Below are 16912 nucleotides of genomic sequence, written 5' to 3' on the forward strand. Positions count from 1 at the left end.
CTGAAACTATTGTTGTCAGGAATATGAGCAAAGTATATGTTGTTCACTATTACCTATGCCTTCTCTGTTTGCCTCCTGGGGTGCTCTCTAATTTGGCAAAACACTGTGGGTTCCTGACTCTCTCCACTTCCTGGTTCGCCCCAGAAGAGCCAGCTGGTGCTGAGTGATGCAGCAGGGGCAGAGGCGTTGTCCCACAGCAGCATGAAACGCAAAAGCACATTTGGCTCTTCGCTACACCCACACTGCAGACAGACATAGTAACACTGTCGGCATGAGTAGCAAAAAGAAGCTATGATTTATCTACTGCATAGACAAATCACACAAAGAAGAATTAAATCAAAATTAACTGGAATGATTTATATAAATACTAAAAATGTAGAAGGGTAAGGAAGACCCTCTGGTTAAGTGACAAAGCTCAGAGTGGACCCCCTTGCTTTCTAAACTCTTATTAAGAGTTTAGGTGCAGCTAGACCCAACCCTAGTCTCAGACTTGGTCAACAGTTTATGTCTAAAGGATATAAGGTATATTCACAGTTTAAGGTTGATCACAGGATTTTAGCAGCACTTAATCATCAACTAATTTATCATTAGTGATAAAAGTAAATCAAATAGGATTTACTTAAATTATAGAAGTCACTTAACTATGGATTCAAAATGATAACACTTATACTGATTATGTTACTAAATCAGTTTACACACACATGTACACAGACACAAAAGAAGTACAGAGACATGTACAAAGGTACATACCTGTTAAAAGTTCCCCTCGAGTTCAGTGAAATACTCACATTGAGTGCCTTTGCAGTTCTTAATGGGTGAAGGGTTGAGCCTCAAGAAGCAGGGGAATCAGTCCAGGCCCTGTCAGCTTTCAATGATGGTCCCCATAATATCACAGGCTTGGGAGTCTGTGAGCTCTAAGAGGCTTCCAGCTCAGAGGGAGATGCTCTTCACAGCATCCTGCGGTCCAGGAATGCTCAAAGGGCCTCACTTAGAACCTCTGTTTATAGACTTGGAGGTGATCGGCTTTAGTCATCAGTAATTTTCTGTCCTGGCCACAATTAAATTGTTAATTTATTTATTTATTTATTTATTTATTTAATTCCATTGACACTGATATTATGACTCAGAGTCATAATAAAGTGCTCCCAGTCTTGTTAAGGGATTTTCAAGGCTGTCAGGTGTTGTATTTCTGATAAGGAATGTTTCTGGTACAGCTAGCGCAGTTTCCCACCTCAGCCGTGCAAGAGTTGCCGGTACGGTCAAGGGATGCTTAACCGCCCAACTCATTACACAGACACTGAAGTCCTAACAGGATTCCTGACATCGTAGAGTGTCCCAGCGGACAAGGTGAGATGCACCACCACACATGTCCCTTTGCAGCTGCAGACCACAGCCATACATTTTCTTTTGAGGGCAAGCTAAATCTTTCAGGTTTTTTTCCTGCTCAGTACAAGCCCGGGGAAGGCAGCTCAGGGTGGGAAAATTAAGCTCTGCGTGGAGAGGAGTCCCTATCTACTGCCAGCAGAAGGTGCCTAAGCAGAGCTCATTCTCATTAAGCCAGAAGTGCTCTGTAATTTTACAAAGAGTTTTGGTCCTGTAGTTGTCACTTCTTCACATTTCTGCTCCTGCACCACTACCCCTTTTCTCAGCCATGTTGCATTCATGTAGGTGCATGGGGTACCAGGTTAATAGGATGGTGCAAGTTAAAATGAACTTTTTCATTTAAAGTTGGGATGGTTTAAACTGATCATTATGTATCCACCAAAGACTGTAATAAATACTTCCTCCATCACAAATGGGAATGCCTGTAAGGAGCCACAGGCAGCAAGGGGGAGAAGGAATGAAAATACCTTTAAAATTTGTGAAGTAACAGCATTTTCCTCCTTGAATCCATTCTAAAACTTCCAGTTATTGTCCCTTATGCCCCATATATCTGCTTTCTGTATGCTTTTTAATCACTAATGAAATTGCCTAGGTCAAATGTCTGTAATTCAGACTCATTGCATCAGACCAGGAAGCTTAATTCTCATCAACCAGTGAATCTCAGTTCCACTGAAATTTCACTGAAGTCATTGCACCAGCAAAAATGATGTGAGAGCAGAACTAAGCTCTGTCCTAAACTACTGATTTATTTACTGCTTGCAAACTTTAAAGAATTTATTATTTATAGATGCAGACATGCAACATATCCCCTTTCTGTTTATTTTGGAGGAAATTTGGATCCTGTTGTTATTTGCTTGTTCAAATATAATCTGTGATTGCATTCAACAAATAATACACGTTAGATCATTTAGAATGTTTTTCTTAAAGTTTATTTAACAGGAAAGGGCTCATTCTCTTTGGCCAGTGCTTTGCAAGCATTTTCCCTAGTCTTATCTGATACATTTGACTTAATTGAGAAAAGTTACTTTAAAAGAATGTTATTTTTCTTGCATGCTTTTGTTAAAAAATAAAACAAAAGTAATGTAATTAAGACTATGCAAAACAAAGGAAAAACAAAACCAGAAATGACAACAAACAACAGCAACAAAACAAACACAAAAGCAAAACCAGCAAAGAAACTCTTGAATGCTTGAGCAGAACAAAGGCATGTGCATATCTACAATAAAAAATTGCTGCAGTCAACATGTAAGTAGGTGACCTGTAGATGACCTAATTTCAAAAAATTACATTATGGTGGCTTGATGGGGGAGGAATAAAGGAAGGAGGAAAGAAGTGTTCTAAATACCAAAGAATTATTCATAACCAAATAATTTTACACCACTTTTATGTCAATAACTTTGTAAGATTTCTACTTAAAAATGGATCACGGGCTTAGTGGAACATTATTGAAGAGGATGTAAACTAACTGCTGAAATATCTTTCTGTATCATTGATGCTACAAATAAGAAAAATCACCTTTACTTTTAAGTGCTTCCTGCAATTTATGGTATAAACCAAAAAAAAAAATCTCAGAGGCATCAGTAGGGGTCAGTCCATTGCCTGTGCTGTCCGCAGGCAATGGATCAAGCCTCTAAACTCGAAGCCACTTCCAGGTCTCTCTTTGACTTTACTCATCAGCAAAGTCTTTCAAATCCTCAAAGTTAATGCCAGCAGAGATCGCTGCTGTGCTGTCACCTGTACAGGCCAGTAGCACTTCTTGGAGGGAGAAGAAAGAACTCCTGCTTAGATTAGATTAAACACATGATGCAAAGGAATTGGTATGAACAGCTTCAAGATACGCAAGCCTTTATCTGCCTTTGTAAACTACAGGGCATTTGATTGGCTTTAGATAGTTGAACAGTGAGCCAGAACACAGACACGGATTTCCTTTCTGAGCAAACGCCTAAGAAAAGGCTTTTCTCATCAAAACAGAACTACAATAAAAGATGCAGAGTAGTTTCTATGTCAGCTGTGTATAAGATTTTTCCTCCCATCTTCAATATGGTATGAAAAAGGAAATGTGACCATTCTGTGAGGACAAAGTAAAGATGCCAACATGATTTCTCTCAGTTAGAAAACATCCTTTCGTTAAGAGACTAAGGTCAAGAGTCTAGGCAGCTAAACCCCACTGAAATCCAGGGTACAGCGGTCATCAAGGGACTGCAGAAAAAGAACAACATGAAACAAGTTTTCTGACCTAAAGTAGGTCTTTAATGACAGAAAACAATAACCATCTTATTGTGTCTAATCTTTGTAATAAGTCTTAAGAACCATGTCAGGTTTTTGCTATAAATGTTAATTGTGTTATTATACAAGGATAGGTGGAAGGAATACTTTAGCAGTGTTTAAAAGAAAAATCAGTGAACTTTTCAAATTCAGAACTTTGCTTTCATTTCAATTCCATTTCTGTGAATATAATGTTATATTCAACAAAACTTCTTTTTTCTTAGTAAGACTCCAACAGTGAACATACTTTGTTGATCTGGGTAGAGCAAGACTTGAGGTTTCAGGGTATAAAAATCTTTCCCACACTTTTTATTTATTTTTTTGTTATTATGACATCTTTATCTCTGTTAAGGACAAAGTCCTAGTCCTTGCTATACCTGAGCAGGCCATGGAAAGGTTAAGGAAATGGCAGTGTTTCTACAATGTGTGCACACATTGTAGTCCTTGGCAGATTTCACACCCTTTCATGCCCTAGAACATATTGTAAAGCAGATATCTAGCGAAAGGGCAGACGTATGTCCCCAGAGAGAAATATACCCTTGGTCATTTTGCTGAGTTGGTTGTTGACAGCAGCAACAGAGACCCAGAAGAAAAATGGTCACATCAAATGACCATTTTCAGAAACATTTCAGTGATGACTAGTTCTCTGCCTGTATTCTGCCTGATTGCATATACAGGGTCAGGTAGTCAACATATGTTCTGCTAGCAAACACCGCAATAGTCAGGCAGATTAATGAAACAAAGAAACAGGAGCTTTCAGAGAGACCAAAGAATCATCAACAAACTCTCCTAAAGAATAAAGAAAAATTTCCTTATTTTCTTGTACTTACTTGCTTCTACCTTGCTTGTAGCCATATTTCTTTCCCTTGAAAGAAATTCTCAAATTGTGTTTTCCCAAATTCCAGTAGAATTCATCCATTAAAAGCTATTATTTCAATTAGGCTTCCACTACTACCTGTATTCTACTTAGAATGGTAGTCCTGAGAAGCCTTGACAGGCAAGACAAAGAAACAGCTTCCCCATCTACAAACTGCATTTAATTATTTGGTTTTACACAATTGTAAGCATCAGTAAAGCACCAGATTTTGTTGTTGCCTAGATTGCTGAGGACCACAGTGATTCAGCTGTTCTTCTATCATGTGGTCCAAAGTGCAGTGGCCATGAAGCAACATTAATAACAGCATGAGTGCCATCATTTTTGGTATTTCTCCTCTTTCTTATCCCTGCAAGACTACCCTGTTGCAATGCAATGTAAAATTTGTTCCCATTCATCTTGTTCTTATCACTGGTGAATAGCTTCTTACTATGAAAGTGGCCCATTGAAATTATTTGCCTACAGACATGTAGTCTTTGTTCACAAAGAAGGCATGAACAGATATTTATTAGTTTTGGTAACACTGTATTAAGTCCTTTGTTTGTATTTAGGTGATAAGGATTGAACTTTCAGAAGCTGACCTATATCACTTAACTTGAAACTTTCACAACACAGACCCCTGCACATGAAGTACTGTCCCTGGGCTCCCTGGGGTCCTTTCATAAAGGGAAATAAGTGGTTTAGGGCATAATATATCTGAAACATTTTAGACAACTCCTTTAGGATGACATGAACTGCACCTCAGAAGCACCTTCTCTTCATTAGTTAGTCTAAGGAGACGAACGAGTGCCAACCTTTGCTGTCTAAAGGAGGTCATGTGGATTCCACAACCAATTTCTTAAAAGTAGGTGTGTAGCTTAAAATAGTGTCTCAACCCAATATCCACCTGTTTTATGTCAGTCTGAGGGTGAAATGGTTTGATTCTGGAGATGCTGGGCTCTTTCTATTGATTTTCAGTTCAAATAACTTCAGCCTTTTAAACAAAATATTATCTAATATGTAGAATATTCTGAGCCACTTTATAGTCTCAGAATAGGGACTCCCAAAGATGGTTCAGCTAAACATCTCGGTAGTTCAGAGTGATAGGATAAATCAGTTTCTAGAGGTGACATTCTCTCTTCCTTCATTTGCCTTAGATGAGTAGCCAAAATGAGTATGCTGAAACTAGATGCCAAACTTTAGATAACTGAAGTTAGATCAGTGACCTAGGTGTACAGATTCCACAAAAATAAAACTAATTTACTTAAAGAGTTCCATAAAACCTTTGTTGAGAAAGTTACTCTTTAGACCCTCCTTTTGTGGCCCATTACTCAGGCTGATTATTAACCATCTCAGTGAGTTCTATTCCAGTATTTTACATTACCTTCAGATTTGATCAAGGCTCCAAGGAAATACTTGGCCTTATAAAGAAAATCAGAAGAATATCATACTTTTTAGATTGTATGTACAGTAGAACAAGGATGTGCATGTATGTGCATATATGTGTATGCGCTTAAGCACTGCAAAGAGTCTTTCCTGCCAGGATTCACACAGTCATGCTGTTGCACTGATCATCATAATAATGGTGACAACATCAAAAACTTGTGCCCATTATACCCTTTCCATGAAAATGAGACAGCACATGCAATTTGGCACGTTCTCAGAGCAACGATTAGCCCACTCAAGGGTGTTATTAGAAACATGAAAACAGAATCATCCATCATCCCAAGTCATATAAGTTTACCACTCACTTTAAATAGCTGTGGTTAGACAATTTCCCCTTTTGATTTCTTTTATTGTCCTGTCATGCTGCTCCTTCTGATCAGACAGGGCATAGTGAATTTCTGTTGTTGGTTTGCTCCCTTTTTAATGTCAAGTTTTAAGTTCCTAGTCCACCCGTATTTTTCCAAAAATTTCACATAGGCTGCTTCAAAAAGTTATTTTCACAGAAAGGCTGCTCTTTCCTCTTCTGCTCTTTCTGCAACTATTGTGAATAAATCTGTGTTCTAAATATGTAGTCCATCACTGATGAACACTTTCCCATGCTGCATTGCTCAAGCACATTACACTGATATTGCTTATGTATCTATGGAACCGTCTAATTTCACTTGATTTACCTGTTGGGAGTTTTACAAATGTATTCAAGCCTGACCTGAAAGGAGAACTGTTACTGGTGTCATTACATTTCAGAACACTTAGACCAAAAACGCTGCACTTTAGGCAGCATCTGCATTAGCAGATAGCATGGCCCAGTATATTATGTACTAATCTGCTGAATGAGATAGTTGCTGAGAAAGACCTGACATCTATACCATACATCTTCCATGGCAGAGGGATTACTTCAGACTAGCTCTCATATGGGAGAATGTCCATTTATGGCTGGAGTGTATTAACTTGATCTATACCTCCATCACATCTTCCAGTTTAGCTTCAGATGAAAGAAAACCAGTTCATGCACTCTTAGATCACTCCACAATAAATGGAACTGACTGGAGAAGATGCCAGCAAAGAACACATGCCTAGAGTGTCATAAGATGCTTATTTTAGCATTTTTGTTCATTTTAATAGTGAAAGTGAAAGCTATGTTAAGGCTACTTCATATGCTATTTCAGAACAAACAGAAATGTCTGCAAAGGCACTACCAAGATGTTTAAAAATGATTTTTAATGTTGCATGGTCAGACAAATTGTTGCCAAGGCCACAAATATTCCTGTAACAGCCTTTTTTTTTTTTTTTTTTCTTCTAAATTCAGCCTGCAACAGAATCATCTTTCTATCCTTTTGAATCTTCTAACATCCTGTGACCCTAAGTATCTGAAAGGGGAACACTAAAAATCATGATATCAGATTAATATTAAGAATCAGCAGTGGTCTTAATGGTTAAGAGCATCATCAGAGATATGAGCAATGGCTGTTTTATTTTGTCAAGGTCTATACCTACATGAATTAACCTATAGAGTTCTGACCATATTTTATAACATATCAAGCCCTCATTCAGCAACAACTTACATATATATTCCTCTCTACAGTTGTGAATATTCCCACAAGGCTACTTCAGATGATTTACATTGCAACTATTAAAAATATCAGAATGTATTTTCCCCCTTTGTTTTCTAGTATGCTTTGTTCACGTTAACTCAATATATTATTTCTTGGAAAATATGCCACAATCAAAACAAAAGAAAGTTTTTTTACTGAAGCTGAACAAAAGGTTCCTAATATAGCTAACATCCAGCATTCATCACAAAGCGAATAAGTAACTGGCTACACTAAAAAGGAGACAGCAATTGTAAGCTGTATGCAGAAAATCAGGGGACTTCAGGGAGTGTAAAGAAAGAGAGTAAGATACAACTTCTGATAACCTTCACCTCCACATACAGAACCTCCACCACTGGCATAATAGTGAATGTATGTAATTAAATAGGGTAAGCCTGGTAGAAGCTAAAATAAGAACCAGTGCAATATTTTTAATTTTATCATCAAAACAAACTAAATGTAAATAATAAAATGGGCCTAATGTCCAGAAAGTATTTCAGAAAGCTTTTGTTTAAATTCCATATACTGCAACATCAGAGTGAAATCTGAGAACACTTTACCGAATAAAACCCCCAAAAATCAACCTTACAGCATTTCTTTCTATTTGTCTTCCCACTGCATGGGGGTTATAAACTTTGCTGCTATAAAAGCAGATGATTCAAAATAATCCTGTGACAAGTTTCATCAGAACAATCATCAGTAATCATGTCCTGTGAATAATGCAGCCACAGACGGATTTGGTGCAAATCCACATGTACATTTCCACATGCTCAATCATAAAGAGTTGATGCTTTGATGCTTTGTACTACAGTGTCTTGATTTTCGACAAGCTAACCCTATTCAGGACAATGCTATTCAATGCACACACACCCCTATCAATAGCATCAAAACATTTTACATCAGTACAAGACTGAAAAATCCTCTTATGCCACAAAGCTATGTCATTCGAGGTCTTAAAAGGAATATCCATTTATTACAGCAGCTGAGAGAGAGCTTGCCACACACTGACTGTTTTAATCAGGTCAGAGCACGGTAGCTGTGTAAAACAAAGATGTGTTTAAGTATGCGCATGCATGTACACGAATGTGTATGCATATATACTTTATGTATACATACCGTTACATTTCAATTTGAGTGAGATTAGCTGCACAACAGTCATTGAGAACAGAGAAAAACAGTCTGTGTAAGTTAGGGAACAAGTGTTTCAGAGATTTTCCTACATGGAATTGTTGGCTTTTACCCGAGCCTCTTTTATGATATATACTGACAAGACAAGATCCTTGAACTGAAAAACACACAAAGAAGGAAGGCAAACCATGCAGACTGGAGCTCAATTACAAAGAAATTATTTCTAGGAGTGTCATACTTCTCAAATGTCTGAACAATCGGTTTAAGCAGTCAGCTAAGGCTGAATGGCTCCCATGCTTGAAAATATAATACAAGGAAACAATTAAGCAGTCCTTCAATGTCACAAAACAGTTCTTCACTTAGAAACATAGCATTGTGCTGAGGTCCTAGCTCAGAATGACATCCATAAGCCCATTACTTTGGTCTTTGACCTCTGTAACAGTTAAAAAGTGCTTTCCAGAATCACAGAGGTGACAAGAAACCAGCTACACCTTTATCACCAATGTTTAACTACCAATGGTTGCTGCCTAACACACGTGTCCTTAGGCATGTGTAACCTTAGGTACTTCACTTCAGTGAAAGAGGTTTAAAGTACCAACTTAGCATTGTACTGCATGTACTAAATAATTCTGGAGTCTGTCAGGATTTACAGAGTAGGTAACATTTATTTGGCTAAGGTACCCCATCTGATAGCCATGCTTCACACAAGTATAGCTCACCTCCCAATAAACTGAATTGAATAATACATGTCTAAAAGTTGAATGCTGCAGTACTGAACACTGTAACGCATAAGCTCTTTTACAGCACCTCTCTCTTGTGGAAGATCTATATGGATGTCTATATTTTAAAAATCTTTCCGTAAAAGCAGCAGATTCCGGGGGGGGGGGGGGGGGGGGGGCGCGGGGAATCATTCTATTCAGTTTTCTTTTTTACTATAATAGTAAAGGTCTTTGGAGACTGCAAGGAAAAAAATACTTCTAGAGATGTTAAGGGTCAACCTTGAGTTCAAAGGTGATGTCAGGATATTAGCTAACAAGGCTCAATAGACTAGGTAAACTCCAAGCTCCTAAGAGTCTGAGCTAGAGTTAGGGGTAGGACAGAGCAAAGCAGATGATTAAAGTAGAACAGTTAGGGATTTGGGGACAATGGCTAAATATAGCAAGGACTGAAAACTGGTTATTGTTTTTTTTTATTGGTTTAGATCCCATTAGGCTAGGCTTGGCTTGGCAGAGTCAACCTTGCAGAGTTCACGCAGGGTTTAGAGTTCAGCTGAAGTTTAAAGTTCAGGCCAGGAAAAGCCACTAAACTAATACTAGTACTGAGGTGCATGATTTTCAGAGCTTGCTAACAAAATTGAAAAGAGATACCACCTGGAAGGACATCCCATCCAGGAATTAGATTTAATGTCACCGTAACTAGGAATATCATTTAGACATAGAGGACCTACTGGGGTTGCAGGCTAAGTTTAAAACTTAAATTTATCATAGAATAATTTAGGTTGTAAAAGATCTTTAAGACCAACCATTAACATACCACTGCCAAGTCCACCACTAAACTATGCCACCACAAAAAAAGCTTCACAAAAAGTTTGTGTCCTATGATCAGGATTTGGATCCTAAGATTCGGTCCTATGTTCCTATAATTTTGGATCTGTGATTAAGCTTTGGGCTCAGCCTAGAAGAGGATGCTGGTTTGTCCCCAGCTGGTTTAGGAAAATAAAAATTAGCTGGTGGAGACTGATGAGATAGGTCTGCTGGCACTGCTCAGTTAAATGCAACACTCAGCGTGATACTAGTCCAGGTTTTGAGCTCGGCTTTTCAGAGGCTTTGGATGAGATTTATTTGCTACTGTGGGCAGACACCAGAAGAGCTAAATGAGTTACCTGTAAGTCTAGGTCAGACAGAACATGATGAGCCAGGGTTAGCATGACCCATAGCAACAGCTTCTGCTTTGAGGACTGAGGCTAGAAGGAATTTCTGTATGGTGTATAAAGCCATCTAGGGTGTGATTTGATGAAGTCTGCCACATTTTTAATACCATGGGAAATTTATACCAAAGTATCTTCATTTGTTAAGGCTAGCATTTAATGATTGCAAGTCCGGTAGACAGGTTTCTATCACTATTAGTCATAGTTTAAATAAGAACTTAGAGATTTCAGAAATTAGAAATGGAATATTAAAAATGCATTAAATCAAATCTTTCCTGTTCCTGTCACATGGATTATTAAAAAGATGAGGTTTAAATCTGCCTTTTATTTTCTTATTGTTGTCTGGTTTTCTGTACAGTTTCCTATTTTGCCTAGGTATGGACCAGAGATTTGTCAAGGTGTAATCCTTCCCCTCCCCCCCCCCAAAAAAAAAAAAAAATAAAAAACAAAATCCCTAAACTGTCACATTCTAAAAGAAGCGAGAGTGAAGAGGTCAGAAAGCAAATCACTTGCAGAGCTGCGAACAAAATTCATTTTCAAGACTCCTAATTCAGTGTCATGGCCTTTACTTTCTGCTGCTCTTTTAACAGTCCTGGAGGCAAAGGAAGAAAAATTACATTAATATCATAGTTACTTTTTTACACTCTTGGAAATCAGAATAATTTAATTTGTAAATTTTAATTATGTCCCATTTTGCCACATTTCTGTTCAACACAACTTAAGAAACCTTGATTAATTTTAGCACAACATCATTTATGTGAGCTTTCAAAAACTTTTCTCACTGCATATAACAGATTCCTTAAATATTAGATGTATATTTCATCTGGCTAAGCCTGTTATCATCTAAAAGGTATTAGCATACTTTGTACAATACATTCCAAAGGCCTAATTCAAAAAATTAGACTTGTTTGCATGGTACAATATCTGACAAAAAAACTTTATTATTCTTGGTTGTTCTTTGGCATATTAACAGTTAACAAAATATAGCTGGGTAGTATTTTTCCAACATAGGCTCTGGGGTTCAATTTCTTATAACTTTGCCAAAATTAAAGCCATTACGCTGAAATTTGCCATGGTAGATCTTTGGTTCACAACATATGACAAATTTCACCAAATGTGAGCAACTAAAGAATGACGGCCTGTCCCCCTATCACTACTATCACTTACTCCATCATCTCATACATGACTAATGATTTTTTAAAAAAAAAAACTTTTCAGTGAATGCATTATTTTTTTATTTTGAAACATAAATAATACTATTATACAGTCTTGCAAGGACTTATGAAAGTGGATTTGCAGCTGTCTGGGAAGTCCTAAGATAGCATATTGATGATTAACTTAATAGCAAGTCCACATCTCTCCACAGATAAAATCTGAGCAAAGGCCACTGACTAATGCAGGGTACTCTGAGCATCAGATAAAGAAGGAGTCCCATAAAAAAAAGTAGTGTATGATCACTTTACTTACAGTGACAGGAAATTAACAGATCTTACTTAAAGTTGCAGAGGCAACCAGCTTTCCTTAATGTTGAAGAGTTTGCTTTGGCAAACTTAGTAGTACTCTTTCTCCATAAGCTTTTCTCAGTATGTATTCCAGGACAGTATATTATTCCTCAAATATTTTACATATAAAATTTGCAATTTGGAAAAAAGTTTCTCTCTGAGCGTTGGTTCATAAACATTTTTTGTGTTATCTCAGCTAAAATGAGTCTCCATTTCACTGATTGGCATTCTTATCTTTTGTTCTCATCTAGCTTCTATAATAAAGTGTAATCAAACTGAATGTTCCATGAGTTTGAGATCTGTTATCCATGTGCATACTAGGTCAGCATATCCAAACTGAGGGAGTAGAAGAAAAGGAAGAGGAGTAAAATGGAGAAAGTTACTGACTTAATATCAGTCAAGTTATTTGATTTGTCTTTCCTACCATCTTCAGTGTGCTCCAGGGACTCTGGATGAAATAATATATAGTCCCCACTTGCTTTTTGTCTTCCTTCCCTGCGTACCTTCTAATGACAGTAACAAGAGGAATGAATGATAATCAGAAAGCTTCAAAGTTTAAGGAACATCCCTTAATTGGAAGCTTGACTTATCAACTCCAGCAGTATTCAAATAAACTCTACATATATTTGCAACCCAAACTAGTTACCTGTCTTCAAACTAAATCCCAAATCCACAGAAAGTGGGGAAGATGGAGGGAGAGGAATGAGCAGAATATACACAAATGTTTCTTTGGAAGGTTGCAGGTATTCATTCTGGTCTCCTTCTCAGTAGTGTATCTGAGGGAAGAATGGGGAATGACTTTTTCAACAGAACAATCTTGAGCAGCCTTATACATCCAAAAGTTTGATCATTCTTCACTAACTAGTGTTTATTTAGTTAGTTAAAAATGTGTATTCACTAGATAATACCATGGTTAGTATATACCTAAGCTAACTTAACTAAAACAAATTATCTGCTTTTCCAGGTCAGGTGGATCCCGATTTCTCCATTTGTACACTGAGCAGTCCTAGGGAGCCACCACAGAAATGCACCCTTAATCCCTATTTTTATCTACAAAGACTAGCTAACCTGAATATTTCCCTTTAAACCAGTAGACTATTAAAAGTGGATATGATAGATGTATTCAGCTGTAGAATTAAACTGTTTGAGGGATGCTTAAATATATGTGTCAAGTCTCCTTTGAGGTCCTGCAATGTTCAAAACACATATGTGCACCTGGAGGTTTTGCATAGGAATTAGGGGGCATCTGTGCTCTTCAAATGAAGCAGCTGCAACGCAGATGACATAACAGGTGGAGATGTGTGAGCAAATGAATCGTGAGCAGGAGCTTGTATATGAAATGTTATATTTGTACAGAATATAGAAAGATGCCTTTGGAAGACACCTGCAAAGAAAATAATAATTCATTACTATAACAAACATCTAGTTTATAAAATTTTGTTCTTCTGATTGTGTAAATATAGAAGCTTTTTTTATTTATTTAACTTTAAAGAAATGTGTCCTTTGAGAGTTCTTAGTCCATTTGTTAAGGTACAGACATAAATAATGGTAAGAGGGCATTCCACATGTAGAATAAAACCGTTTCCCCTAGAATACTCCAACTAAGGCACAGTAAAGGTCTGAAGCTGCATCTCTAGCACCTTAGTTGTCCTTGGTTTAACCTTCCCCTGAAAATGCCATGTATCCAGCTATCTCTTCATAAAATAGCTCCGCTTTGGTAAAACAGCTAATTTTGACCAATGCGTGACTTGACTTCTGTGCCTACTTTTTAATATACCAATACTTTCCAGATCTGGTCAAAGAAGCATTTAAGAAGTTAATAGAAATTTGTATTAAATGAAAGAGAGAAAGAGAGAGAGAAAGAGAGAGAGAAAGAAAGAAAGAAAGAAAGAAAGAAAGAAAGAAAGAAAGAAAGAAAGAAAGAAAGGGGAGAGAGAGAAAGAGGGGAGAGAGAAAGAAAGAAATTAAGGCTGTGTATAGATTAAGAACTCCAAGGGATTATGGGGAAACTAGTTGCTGTGAGTACTGTTTTTGCTGCCCTTTTTACTTGAACTGCACAAAATCAGTGAGTTATTACAAAGCTGCATTTTCCTTTAGTGCTGTGATAAAAAGGTGCCGAGATGCCTTGACAGGGTGCTAAGATTTTCCCTGCTGGGTTCTTCTGTTAAAGTTTACATTACTTCCTATCATTCTGTACTAGAAAGACTTCTTAAACAGACTGGGGATAACACCTCAGTGAAATGCTGATTGTTCATGAATCATTTCAGAAAACATCTCCAAAACAGTATTTGAAAAGATCTAAACAAAGAACAGTTAGAGCTGAATTTCAGTCTAAGGTCTCCCCATACTCCTCAGTGTCAGTTTCAGCAGCAGAAAGATGAGATTACACTCAGTCATGACCACAGTGTAGCAAATCATAATCACAGTGTAGCAGTGCAGGATTTCCCCACCGTCATGTCAAACGGAGCCTTCATAACTAATCCAGCCTTGCTCCGACAACTGCCAGCTACAAACTTTCTCCATATGATCCTGTCACTAAAAGTTTGGCTTGACACTATTGCTTATGACGGCCCCCTACAGCCTGGCACCCTGAGATTTAATCCCACTTCTGCTGCCCACGGAAGAGAAGACTCCATCATGTGCCTGTTTGTGTATTTGTGGGCATTCACTCTTGTGCAGGTTTGAAGATGCCAAGTGGAGCTGACACGCTGGGAATAAGATAGCAGAGTCCAACTGGAAGCAAATGACTTGTTCAGAGCCTTCAGATATACGACTATACCCACATGGCAATTGCTTTGAGTTAAATAAAAGCAGACGTGAACATTGTTGTACGAAAAAGCCAGTATTATTATTCTTTGACATATAAATGTGCTTCTAGGAAATAAAAAAAAATATGATAGTTTTAATGAGACAGTAAAGAAGTGAAGTGCAATTTAGAAAAGCAATCAAAAGCAAAGAGACTGAAGGAAAATAAAGGAGAAGGAATGAAAAATGATAGTTTGGTATGAAACAAAGCTAAAAAGGGAGAAAAAACTAGGAAAGGAGTGTGCTTGTTAGAAGGTCAGCAACTCTCAAAATAAACGCTAGATATAGAAATAGGGAGAAAATTCAGGAGCAGATACCCTTTCAGGCAAGTAAATTTGTTGTGGTATATCTCAAACACAAAATGACAGAGTTTTTGTTACTTGGAGAAGTAAGGAGGGGAGTCAGCAGAACCTCTCGCTGCCTTGGGCTTGCAGAGGGCAGACTTTGGCCTGTTTCGGAGCCTGGTGGACAGAAGAGTCCCTTGGGAGGCAGCCCTGAAGGACAAAGGAGTCCAGGAAGGCTGGGTGTTCTTCAAGAAGAAAATCTCAAAGGTGCAGGAGCAGGCCATGCCCATGTGCCAAAAGATGAGCTGACAGGGGAGAAGACCAGCCTGGCTGAACAGAGAGCTTTGGCTGGAGCTTAGGGAAATAAAGGAGAGCTTTTGATCTTTGAAAGAAGGGGCAGGCAACTCAGGAGGACTACAAGGATGTTGCAAGGTTATGCTGAGTGAACATAGAGAGGTGAAAACCCAGCTAAAACTCAGGATGGCCACTGCTGTAAAAGGTAACAAAAATATTTTTATAAATTCATTATCAACAAAAGGATAATCTGCATCGTTATTGGATGCAGCGGGGAACATTGCTACAAAGGATACGGGAAAGGCTGAGGTACTTAATTCCTTCTTCGCCTCAGTCTGTAGTAGTAAGACCAGTTATCCTTGGCGTACTCAGGGAAGACAGGGATAAGGAGGAGCAAAACGAAGTCCCCACAAGCCAGGAGGAAACGGTCAGTGACCTGCTGTTCCACTCAGACACACACAAGTCCATGGAGCCGGAGGGGATCCACCTAAGGGTACCAAGGGAGCTGGCGCGAGAGCTCACCAAGCCACTCTCAATAATTTTTCAACAGTCCTGGCTAACTAGGGAGGTCCCAGAAGACTGGAGGTTAGCCAGTGTGCCAACCATCTCCAAGAGCCAGAAGGATGATCCAGGGAACTACAGGTCTGTCGGTCTGATTATGGTGCTGGGGAATGTTACGGAGCAGGTCATCCTGAGTGCCATCACACGGCATGTACAGGACAACCAGGGGATCAGGCCCAGCCAGCAGGGGTTTATGAAAGACTTGTCTGCTTGAGTAACGTTATCTCCTTCTGTGACAACGTGGCCTGTTTCATGGATGAGGGAAGGGCTGTGGATGTTTTCTCTACCTGGACCTTAGCAAAGCCTTTGACACCGTTTCCCACAGCATTCTCCTGGGGAAACTGGCTGCTCATGGCTTGGACGTGTGTACTCTGTGCTGGATAAGAAGCTGGCTGGATGGCCACGGCCGAAGTGGTATAAATGGAATTACATCCAGCTAGCAAATGGTCACAAGTGGCATTCCGCAGGGCTCAGCACTGGGGCAGTCCTGTTTAATGTCTTTATCAGTGACCTGAATGAGGGGGTTGAGTGCACCCTCAGTAAGTTTACAGAGAACACCAAGTTAAGTAAAAGTGCTGATCTGCTGGAGGGCAGGAAGGCTCTGCAGGGGGGCTGGGCAGGCTGGACCGATGGGCCAAGGCCAGCTGTATGTGCTTGGGTCACACCAGCCCCAGGCAGCGCCACAGGCCTGGGGAAGGGTGGCTGGGAACTGCCTGGGGGAAAGGCCCTGGGGGTGCTGGTCAACAGCCGGCTGGACATGAGCCAGCAGTGTGCCCGGGTGGCCAAGGGGGCCGACAGCATCCTGGCTTGTGTCAGACACAGTGTGGCCAGCAGGACCAGGGCAGTGACTGTCCCCCCGTACTGGGCACTGGTGA

This window comes from Falco punctatus (assembly GCF_963210335.1).
Source record: "Falco punctatus genome assembly, chromosome: 5".
In the NCBI taxonomy this organism is placed as follows: Eukaryota; Metazoa; Chordata; class Aves; order Falconiformes; family Falconidae; genus Falco; species Falco punctatus.